This window comes from Protopterus annectens, chromosome 1.part2, assembly GCF_019279795.1.
Source record: "Protopterus annectens isolate FY-2018-M chromosome 1.part2, PAN1.0, whole genome shotgun sequence".
Classification (NCBI taxonomy): Eukaryota; Metazoa; Chordata; order Ceratodontiformes; family Protopteridae; genus Protopterus; species Protopterus annectens.
This window is the reverse complement of record NC_056727.1, coordinates 1,251,396,538-1,251,408,706: the sequence shown is the minus strand read 5'-3', so window position 1 is coordinate 1,251,408,706 and position 12,169 is coordinate 1,251,396,538. Positions and strand designations below refer to the sequence as shown.

Sequence of the window (12,169 nt, the reverse complement as noted above, 5' to 3'; positions counted from 1 at the left end):
CAGCAGTCTTGCAGGGCATCCTTGCTCCTCCTAGTTCCACTTAGTGCCTGCCACCCCTTTTTAGCTTTGGGATTCTACCCATCTGTTATGACTGCAGCTATATGCACAATGAACATAGTACAGTTTTGTACCTACAATAAATGTAGATGTTCAAGTGCTAATACAGCTACAGTCCAGGTTTCCCTCCCTCCATCCCCTCTTGGGACAGGCCTTATGATAAACACCTCCTCATACAACCTGATTGGGGTATTCTTTTATGCTGTATTTGCTTGCAGACTACTGTTTTTTGATTATATTACATTGCATTATTACATAAGTTTATGTTTTGCCTTCCTTCTGGGGGCACCTGACATCTGGGGCAAGAAAAACTGAAGAAGATGGCGTTGGCTGGTTCTTTTATACTCCTGCCACACTGAAGTCAGGGAAGAAGCGACGACAACCGACGCCGGACCTAGACTTTGGAATTCGGCCGACCGAGGACTCGCCTGATGGCAGGATAACCCATCTGTTATGACTGCAGCTGTATTAGCACTCGAACATCTACATTTATGGTAGGTACAAAACTGTACTTTCTCCATACTGAGGAGTGCCTCCAGTGCATGCATTTTGAGGTTTAGATTTCTGGTGTTGAGTAGCATTACCCTCAGTTTTTGGTTACTTGTGCTATTTATGGTGGTGGGTTTGTCTTTTGAGCCTTGCCTAAAAAAGGCACTATGGGGGAGACAAGAACCTTGGCCAGTATTCAAAAGCCTAAGGGTGACAGGTGCAGGTCATCTGTTGCGAAGCAACGTGGCTTGTCAAGCATGTCATCCCAGACGGACAGATACTGGATCCCCTTTGAATGACACCAGAAACTTAGCCAATTGTTGAAATTGATAATTTTTTCTTTATACTGTGGCATCATTCTTGGTGAGGGCAGGATGTTACTCAGGGTCAGGGTCATACCGGCCTGGGCTACATGATCAGAGAGCTGTTCCATATCTCTTTTCATGTAGTCCAGGGAGGTACGTCTGAGGTCATTCACACCGACATGGACAATGACAGAGTCATATTTGTACTTGTTCTGGAGTGACCTGAGTGCTTGTGTTATGTGGCGTATCCTGGCACCCGACAGGCAGCTAACTGTAACCTTCTCCTTGTCCAGCCTAGTTAGTGGGACATCAGTGTGCCTGACTATAGAGTCACCTATTACTAGTGTGTTGGATATGTTATTTTGCCTTAAGGGCTGTGATTGTGTGGCACACTGATTATGTGAAGTGTGTGTGTGTGTGTGTGTGTGTGTGTGTGTGTGTGTGTGTGTGTATATACACACACACACATATATAAATAAATAAAATATGTATATATATCTACACACACACACACACACACACACACCCCTGCCCTTTTGTCCTGGGTCATGGCTGAAAAGAGCATGAGGACCAAACAGTTCACTTGCCAGGTTAACTAATTGTTTGTTTGTGTCTTTCGGCTTTTCCCGGTTAGGGGTCACCACAGCGGAACTCCGGTCCGCTAATGATTGGCAGTTGATTTTTATGTACCAGCTTGCCAGGCCTGACGCACAACCTTCAACGAAGGTACGCCCATTCACGCATGTCTCCATGCAGAAGACACTCTAACTGAGAATCGAACCGGACAGCGTCTTACTGTGAGGCGACAACGCTACTGCAGCACCACCACCGCGGATCTGCCAGATTAACTAATGAATAAATAAAATTTAAAATTAATATGATGACCATAAAGTTATTTGTAATATGGGTTATGATAAATATGCATCCCATTTTCAGCGGTGGGTGTCTGTGACTGTGCATTATATCTTGCCCCTTAGTATTCCATTCTAACTGAATATAATCTAGGAGGTACATTAACAAGCCTACTTACATTAAAAAAAGCAAATAAAAATCTCCAGTGCCTCCCTTACTACAAATTGTCATTTTCACAGAGCTCCTATCTGTTTGGTATCCTTGTCATACTCTGAGAGGGTTCTCAATTAATCCTGTGCTGTCCATGGCAGGTAAAAGACTTATTTTACTGTTTTGCACTTCATTTAAGTGTATTAGAGAACTGCTGCTGTATTTTTGTTTTATCTGATGACTTTTGCTCTCTAAATAATTTGTAGATGCTGTGATATTGTACTGTTTGCTGATTGATGAGAACTGTAATTTTGAGAAACTTTTTACTGGCATTCTTACTGTGTAGTTTGCTACTTTGTATTTGTTGTGGGTACTTAATTGCTGTATTCCTGCACTTTTTTCCCTGCTAGAAGTATTTTACATAGTTTCTTATGTTTTAAAAGCATGCATGCATGAATTTGGTGCATTTGCACAGCTCTTGGTCCATTCCCACAGAGCTCAGCAGTGCTTGAAGTCCTTGAATGTGCCATCCAGGCAAAAACTAAGTACTTCCATTTAAAAATTGCACTTTCAAAGTGATCAACTGCTGATTTTATTGTTTTACTTGTGCATTTATCTGCATTTAAAGCTGAAATTACAGCTTTTGATGTTGTCTGATTGACTTGAAATTGCCTTGTCTAGCAATTTGTTCAAGTTACTTTGTGGTTAGCATGCACTCTCAATCAATCTTTTTTTTTTTTAATTTTACATTAAGATGAGTGGGCTATTCCATCTAGTAGCAGTAGATGGTGGCCCAGTCTGTCTGACTTGGGAAATGCACAAAGAGCTGTAAGTGTAGTTGTTTTATTGCCTAAAGGGCTTAGAAGTCAGTTTGCAGTGCTTTAATTACAAGTATTTGTTGGGCATGTTTGTGGGTTGCTGCTCATTGGGCAGCAGCAGTTAGTAGTGCCATGTACAGAAGCAGACATCTAGAAACAAACCTTCCCCATAAAACTACCTCTGAAACTGTTCCAGTAACTTTGTGGGTGTAGAGAAACTACTTTCTGCATTGGGTAACACAGAACAGCTAGTTTGCACATTGAGGAGTACAGCCCCTTGAATTTAGTATTATATGGCCTAGTCTTAGTTTGTCGTCCCAAATACACCCTTAGTCAGCCCAATATCAACTGCCATACACTGCACCATTGTAGCTCACCAAGTAAAAGACCTGTCATAAAGGATCTGCACTTTCCCAATTTCTCCATAGCTGGCTTGGTGGATATGCGTGTCTTGAGACAATGCAATTGTCTAATGTTTGCTGACAACTATTTTATCCTCAAATAAACAAACACTGTATGCAATAGACTGTCAATACACAATGTCTCTGGAGGCAAAACGTTCACGTACAAACAATCAAATTAACAATCTGGTTGTCAGAAACACACATGATACATTCACCACACATAGTACACACTCCACAACCCCACACATAGACCTATTTATGCTGAGGCACTTAAATGTAATCTTCCCAGACATTCCATTTGTAAAAATTACCCCTTAGCAAATTTGAAATCAGCCAATAGTAACACCAGGTAATAGTACTCATGTAATCTCGCCAAGTGGAGTCTCAACTATCAAGCCCATAAGGCAGGCCACTACACTACCCAGGACTATGGTCATAGGGGACTCCATTGTATGACATGCTGACACACCGCTCACCAGGCTGAACAAGGAGAAAATAATGGTCAGTTGCTATTAGGAGCCAGGGTCTGCCAAGTTACGCATGCAATCAAGTCATTGTACTACATGTACCAGCAGAAGCGTAGCTGGCTCAAACAGCTCCCTGAGCTGGTAGCATGAACCAGCGCCCTACCCTCTCAGCTCTTGAAGTGAAGTGGCAAAACAAAAAAATGCAACTTACTGTATTAATGATTGGTTAATTGTCCCCCTCCCATAGCTCTCCCATCGTCCATTAAACAGAAAAAAAAACAGATGTTCTTTCTACTGGCACATCAGTCAGGTGGCCAGATGTAGAATAGCCCCACCCCTCACCCTACCTAGTCATGCAGGTCCTTTTTTTGTACACCTCCTCCAACCCTAGTCCATTTTATGAAAATTAATAATAATAATAGTCATCTAACAAACTGTAGCAAACTGCTTACTACAGATGTAGCAAACAGTTGCTGCAGTCTGTACCCTGCCTGCATGGATCACTGCAATGCTCAAGTTTACGTTTAAAAAAAGTTTCTTATAAACTGTAGCAAACTCTTTGCTAAAAATATAGAAAAGAGTTGCTGCAGTTTAAACCCTGCCTGCATGGAGCACTATGGTGCTCAAGTTTTAATTTAAAAAAAAGAAAAAAATTAAACTATAGAAACTGTTTGCTACAAATGTTGCAAGTAGTTACTACAGTTTATACCCTGCAGCACTCAGATTTTTTTTTTAAACAACAAAGTATTTTTTTTTTTTTTTACTTTTAGTAACAAACAGCGCAGCACTCTATTTTTACAAATGATAATGCCAAAATATGAACAGAAGATTATTGACTCTAATAATTGGCTTAGTTTTTGGTGTCATTTTAGGGTGATATAGTATTTGTCAGCGTGGGAGGGCATGATTAACAAACCACATTGCTTTGCCATGGATGGTCTGCACTTGTCCCCTCTAGGCTTTTGAATATTGGCTAGAATATTGTCCTTCCCCATAGAGCCTTTTTAGGCAATGCCAAATTGACAAAGCTTAGTAAAAATCTACCCAAGGAAAGCTAAAGGTGTTGTTGCTGAATGCCAGAAGTCAAAGCAGAAAGCTCCACAACCCTCCAAGTTATCCTCACTCTGCAGAGTGCAGACATCTTTGCAATTACCAAGACATGGTTTAAAGCTGTAGAGGGTACCCCAGCAGTGCAGGGTTGCAATGCCTTCTGTGCTTTTAGGCCAGCTGCTGCACAGGCAGGGATTTAATGTGGAGGTGTCTTGATCTGAATCAAAAAGCATATCTCTAGGTTGGTTAAACAGGATGGCATGCTGGAGTTCCTCTATGTGCAAATTACCATGGACAAAGTCCCATATCATATCCTAGCAAGTTGTAACACTCCTAAAAGTAGAAACACTACTCAAGGATTTGGTGATTTGTGTAGATGGTAACATTGCTTTTGATCAGCATGTGTCTAAGTAGTAAGAAAATCATTCAGTGTCACTGAACTTAAAAGTAAAGGCTTGGCATCTAGGTCCAGGGAAGTCATCATGCCACTATACTCAGCAGATCCATCATGGAGTGTAATGCTCCCTTCAATGTGTACCTGACCAGGCATATACAACTACTGGAACATCCACAGAGGTTTCTCACAAAAAGAATAAAGGGCAAAAACACAGTGCCCTATGTAGATCTCCTCAAAGTCCTGACAGTATACTCTGTTTCCTACTGTTGAAAGACAGTTTATGCTTGGCAAACAAGGCATCCTTGGATGCCACCATGATGGACCTTTTTCATGTCTGTAAACAAACAACATCAGAACTACTAGATCCATGGATTTAAACTTTGCTTGCGATTTAAATAGGGCATGTTGGATTGACAAGTATGTATCTCAGAGAATTTCCATTGTCTGGAATTGGCTTCCTATCCATGTAAAACAGGGGGTTTTCCTAACCCTCATCAAGCGTAACCTGGACCAGTGGATGGTAAATTGGAAACTCACCCCGGTCCGACACTTATGTCTCTTATAGGTAGAGACTGACATTAAATCATGCCTTAACTAATGTACACTCCTTAAAATAACTTCTAAGGCAAAATAGCCAGTGGGATACATTTTGGTTGCATGGCTAGGCTTATAAAGGCCGCAGTTGTCATTAGCTTAGTATAATAGCAAAGAGTCTTCAGAGATGAAAACAGCAGGAATGGCAGAAAGAGCTAGCCCATCACCACAGTGGCAGTGAGTCCAGCAATGCTGCTATCCTGATTCTGTGGATGAGCCCAGGCAGCAGTGTAGCCACTAAAGCGAGGGTGGTAAGTGTGGCATTGTGGTGTGGATATGATTCTTGTATGCAGTCTTGTGGTATTGAATGCTGTCTGGATGTTGTACCTATACCCAAGTATAGTAACTAGAAGAAGGTACAGAACAAGATACATTGGATAACTGACATTCTCAAACTCCACTTTGAGAGAAATGTGAAAAAGTGGGAAAAAGATTGGTATCATTCCTTTCACTAGCCTCAGAAGCCCTTGTTGATTACAAGCCAGAGGGTGGAAAACAACTCCGGTACCATTGTTTAGAAAGTTCCTCAGACAGGAATATACCAATTCTCTATGCAGCCTAATTGCAAGATGGTGAATAGCTATCTCCCTGGGATAAAGTACTTCAGTATGGAAAATAAGTTTGATGCACAGAACACACCTCACCACATCTCACAGTGTATATATAACACCAAGCAGATATTTTTTGCAAAGATAGATTTCTTACAGTACACACACACCGTGTTAACAGTCACTCCTTTATTATTTGAGAAGAGCCCATAACTGTTTGTGTTATGCCTCTTGTCTTCCACCCCTCCCTCCATCCAACAAGCACACAAATAATCACATTGCTTTAACATGTTGCCTTATGTTTGACTTTATAAATATATCAATCTTAAAGGAGATCTGTGTGATCATTCAGGTATGGGGTGGTAAATACTGCTTACGCTTTCCTCCTTGTAATGTGCAAGTCTTTTTTTTTTTTTTTTTCCAGGGCAGGTTGATCGTATTTTACTTCCTTACAAGAGCCCACAGCCTTGATGTACAAAAGACAGGACAGTGCATGTTGATTATAAATTGCCCTGGGACATTATTCTGCAGTTTTGCTGGAGTCAGCATTCTTCGATCTTGGACATAAATTGCTGTTTGACTGACTGCGTGGATGGCACAGAAAAGGTGATTTATTATTTTTTCCCCATAATTGATTGCATGCAGTTTTTTCAAGGCTTCATAGCTTATCAAATCACCTTTATTATGTGTGTGCAGTATGTTGCAGATTTTGTAATTGGTTACTCTGTCCCATTTAAAGAAATCATTATGTTTTCTATGAATTCTAAAACATGCAGCGTTATCTAAATAGGACAGATCTTGCTTAACCTGCTGTTTTTCCCTGTTGTTTAAGATTCTTTTTTTCTGTTTCCTATGCAATGTAACATTAGGACAGTAAAGTGACGTGCTGAGTGCTGCTCCCATTTAAATCAGAAGTCCTGTAGATGACTGTTTCTGTGGCATGTGGTTAATTGCTGATCAGGGGATTTGTAGGCTGTGGTGAGCAGATACTACTAATAAAATGACGAATTACATGAACAGAATTGTAGTGTGCTGCAAAATGGATGGCTATGTAATAAGGTTCTGTGACACAGCTAGAAAATTCAGTTCAGTTTTGGTCCTTTTTGTACAATAAAGAATGGAAGTTAGAGTGTCAAAATGACTTATAACATCTGCATTTAGTTGTTTTTTATGTTTTAAGTCATTTCTGGATTCACTACTTCATTTCTTATTACTAATGTCACAGGCTTAAAACAGAAGTCGTGTGCCTTGATGATACTTAACTGCATATTCCCTTCCTGAGGCCATATTATTCCATTTATGTCATCATAATTATTCCCTTTACATAAGACTGGTGTTTCAACAGTGATTTCACTTGGGAATAAGTTAAACAGGGTTAATGAATGCTATGACATTGTCATGTTTTCATATTTACCTAGGGGATAGAGACTTCCCAGTAGTGTAACGGGTGAAGAATATCTGCAAACATAGTAAAGACAGAATGACATCTAGACATTTCTTTTTAAGTATTCACAGTATGCTGTTACAGACCCTTAGATAAAAAATATGATTTTGGTTGCAACTGCAGTTAAACAAAGAGCTTGTTGAAATGAATAAAGTGTTTTCCATGAGCTTAGTTGTAACTGGTTGATGGAACGGTCACATTACAAGAGTTGTGCAGCTTCATCCAAAGCTTAGTTGTTTAGTTTAAAAAAAAAAAGAGAGAGTGCAACTGTCTGTAAGCACTGTCTGCAGTTGTAAACCTAAAAGACAGTATTCTGCATGGATGTATTTTGGTTTAATTTTATTTAAGGTTTCTTTGCAGGAATTATTGTCATTTACACTTTTTCAGTTATTGTGTTTTTTGTGGGTAATCTGGCTTTGTTGCTAATATCTAAAGCTGATTTAAAGATTTGATGGAAAAAGATTAGCTGCTTTATTACTTGGACAGCGGGTGGTGTAATTATGGTGTTTTACTGCTAGAATTATTTCTTCAGTAATTATGAATAGGTAGGTAGGCAGCTATTCCTAGTTAACTTCTAGAACTATGAGCAAATTGTTTTAAATATGCACACAAGTATTGTGTTGCTATGCATTGTTTTTTATAGTTTGCATTAATGCCTGGTGTTTAAAACTTGCATTTTGTGCATATTGTTTTGTGACCATCTCCTATAAAATCAGAAAATGTTGGAAAACTGGATCAGATCTGGAAAGTGGCATAATTATGCATAGAACAGAGAGAATGAATTTATATGAATGCATATGCGCTAAGGATCAGTGTCTCACTTGGTGCTGCAGTAATGTAACATTTAATGTAGTACACTTTACTGCAGAGAACACACAAGAGTGTCTCTTACCACAGGTAGGGAAAATAAGAGAGCTGGAGCAGTAATGCCTTATAAGCCAGTATGGTCCCATTAACGTAGTCGTTAGGTAGAAACTAAGAGAATTTGACCCATATACTATACAAATATAAAACATTTGGCTGAAGTTAGCCATGGATCATAACAAAGTACTTGCCCGTACCATATCATCTGTCACACTACCAGACTCTGAAGGATAACTGAGTCTTTATATACACACGCACACACACACACTGGATATCTTTTCAATATTTACATGTAGGACCCGCCAGTAGTAATGGTGGCCCACTTGTAGGTTACACAGACTTGCACATGCAAGTAACAGTGAAATAACTAAAGTGGCAGGGTAAGTGTTTCCTCCTGATGTAGTGGCAGGGTAAGTGTTTCCTCCTGATGTACTGTATTTCAATGGCTGCCAGAGATCATATCTATATACTGATGTCAGAAACATTACTTCCACTAACAGTGGGAAAAAGTGATGTATAAAAAAAAATCTGTGTACCCCATGTCCCTAAGTATCTTAACTCCAAGGTTGCGTAACTTCAAGAGAAATAGAATATCCTCTTACCCTCAAGATCAGCAACCTTGAAGCAGGTGTTCCAGCAAGCTTTAGCATTGTTTTTTGTTGGCCATTTTGCCATGATGACAAAACATGCAATTAAAGTTAGAACTGCATGTTTCCCCTCCACATTCATGTGGTCATTCATGCAGTACATGTAACCGAGGGCAGGACTGCTATTAGCAATTTTTTCTGTTCTTTACCAGCCAGGACAGATCCTGCAGACCCCTACACACATAACAGATGACTTCCAGTTGTCATACCTTCACACAGACAGACATGTACACGCATGCACATCTTCCCCCCAATATATCCATAACTCCCACACCAACACAAGTCATCAGTAGATACCTCCTTGCAGTTTGACCGTTGTTAGTGTAGATGACATAAGCCACAATTTGGCAGTTGACGAACATGTTGTTAAGATACTAGGTTTGCTTATACAGAACTGTCATTGACGATTAAGGTGTATTGAGGTTTACATGCACAACACACACTGTCATGATCTCCTCATTCACAACAGCTACAGTTCACATTGGGCAGCAGTCATCCGCCACACACACATATATATATATATATATATATATATATATAGATATAGATATAGATATAGATATATATATATATATATATATATATATATATATATATATATATATATATATATATATATATATATATATATATATATGCACAGGCACTCACAGACCAACACACACACATTACTTGAATTGGTAATCTTCACAAAATAAAGCTGTTGTTCTTCCCCGGCTCATATTCCCCCCATTGAAATGCATAGGTGCAAGCTGCTAGCAAGTGACATAAAGTTATGTATTTTCTGCAGTGTTTGCCTTGTTAACTTGCATTGTAAGATGTATATGACTTCCATACTACACAAGTATCATAAGCTTGCAATGCACCAGGCTAGATATGGACCTCGTTAGCATAGGCTCTGCCTTTGACTACAGCATTTGCATGTGGTGCTCCACCACTCACTGCTTAGTAGTGTAGAGCTGTGCTGATGGGTAACTTTAAGAATCAGGACAGCACTGTCTAGTATGCAAGCCGCCCTGCATGGCACTGTGTAGGAGGCAACTTGTTTATGAATCCCAGCCAGAAATCATACAAGGTGTGTACAGACAGGTTGTATGCAACAATGCTTATACGATGAAACAAATATACAGCACGTGAAGACTCTACCAGGTAGGTTTGATGTAAATGTAGAAGTTAAACATGAGGTAGTCAGAATTGAGTCTGAAGTGCAGGTGTGTAATAATGACATGTATATGATTTATGTTAAAAGTGCAGCAATTGGGTAGTATTTCAAACATTGTTTAATTGTAGTAGGGGTAAGAAAATATGCTTGCTGCCGTTGTAGTATAGTTCTGGAGGATTTTAAGTAAACCCACATATTGCTTGTAACAGAAGCTTTTGAATGTGATTTACATAGTATTTGGAAGGTTGCCAGATGGATAGTTGAACTTGTTTTGAAGAGTAGTCCATTCCAACTATACTACAAGGTAAACGCTAAGTGCTGTCATATTTTGTTTTATTCTTGTGTATAATGTATTGGGTAAAGGACCCTAAGGTGTTGGTTTGTTGTATGCCAGGTTAATTTAGTCACAAGAACAAGACAAGGTGTTTTGAATATTAACTTGTAAATAATAGAGTGGTGGATAGTCTGTTATTTTTATTCCTAAAGACATCCAGTTTAGGTTGCTTAGTATTCTTCAGTGTTGTGAGCAGGTAGGTTAGCTATGAATTTTGCTGTTTTATTATAGGTTGCAGACATTTCTCAGAGAAAAATCTTTTGAGAGGTCGATGATGGTTCAAGCTCAATATAGGAACATAGGCAGTAGTAGTTATGTTGTGCTTTTCTTTGATGTTAATACTAGGTGTGTATTTTGCTGTATAGGGAGCTATGGGTTTTTGTTTATATGTGTTATCTCTACGTTGCTGAAATGTAAAAAAGAAGCTACCACAAGATTCCATATATTTTAGTAATGCTGCAGTTTACTGAATCAACAGGACCTGTCAAGGTAGTGGGAATCTTTTGGGAACTTTTTGAGCACAAGAAAATAGTTGTATTTTCATTTGAATTAAAATGCTTTGTTGCATTCAGTTTGTAAGTGTGTTGATAGTTTTTTTTTTTTTTATGTTTTTTGCATCTCTGATAGTTTGTAGATTGAGTTCCATGCATAAGTAGCGGAATTGATTGCATACTGTATTTCACAGAAAATGGTTATTAACACAAATGGAAATCCTGAGCCTTGTGAAGCTTATGTATTTGCTAATTGTTTGTATACTATATATTCTAATATGTTGGATTATATGGCTGAGTAATTCTGGTAAATCTCTAGTTTTCCATTTTGTGATAGGTTCATAGGTTGTTACTAAGCTTGTAGTCCATTGTACTATTGACAAGCCTAGCCCAAATTCCCAGTTACCCCAAAGCACTTTCTGGTTAAATGACTTGATCATGGTCTCCCAGCAGGCAAAGGAGGGCAGAAGGAATTGAACCCCTGTACCACAGGAACTACAGCTCACAGCCCTAACCATCTACACCATCTGATGAAAGTTACTTTTGTGCAGTCAAATGACTTTAACTTGTATCCATGTGAATAGTTTTCTACTATGCTCAGTATCTTACTATAAATTTTCTTCAATTTTCTCTTGATCTTGTCTCGCACTCTGTTTTTTTCTGTTCAGATTGTTCATTTCACTTTTCAAAGTTATAGTTCAACCTCATCTCCATTTCTTATACTTTTCTCTTCTCTTGAGTGTCTTGTTCCTATGGAAATATATCTTCCTGAACTTGTGTGCCTAGATCCTGATGTTTAAATCATTTTTGTTTTGCATTCGAACCATTTCCCTTACAAAACTTGCCCTTCAGTCTTCTTTCCACTGAATGCATCACTTCGGTTAGTTTTAAGTAATGACTGTTTTGCTTCCATGTGGTCTGCTTTTTAATCTACTTGCTTTTGTTTAGATTTTAGTTTGGCAGAATTACCTGGCAATGGTTTAACCTTTATATCCCCATGATCACTGCACATCAAAGGTGGTAAAAACATGACATGAAGTAGACATTAATCAATTTCTTTTTCTTCCAAGTTATTTATCATGGATATCTCACATTT

The 12,169-nt window shown here is 38.9% G+C and overlaps 1 protein-coding gene across 2 annotated transcripts in view; it reads left to right on the top strand.

The window, feature by feature from the left end:
• The window catches only part of LUZP1 (leucine zipper protein 1), a 2,096,166-nt gene that overhangs the window by 1,768,517 nt on the left and 315,480 nt on the right, over positions 1 to 12,169 (top strand). The window contains exon 1 of one of the 2 annotated variants that reach the window (XM_044060127.1): positions 6,561 to 6,737. The exons of the other annotated variant lie outside the window; for it this stretch is intronic. The gene's annotated coding sequence lies outside the window, so the exon portion shown is untranslated. Of the gene's footprint in view, positions 1 to 6,560; positions 6,738 to 12,169 lie in introns of those variants that run through there. 2 annotated transcript variants of the gene reach the window in all.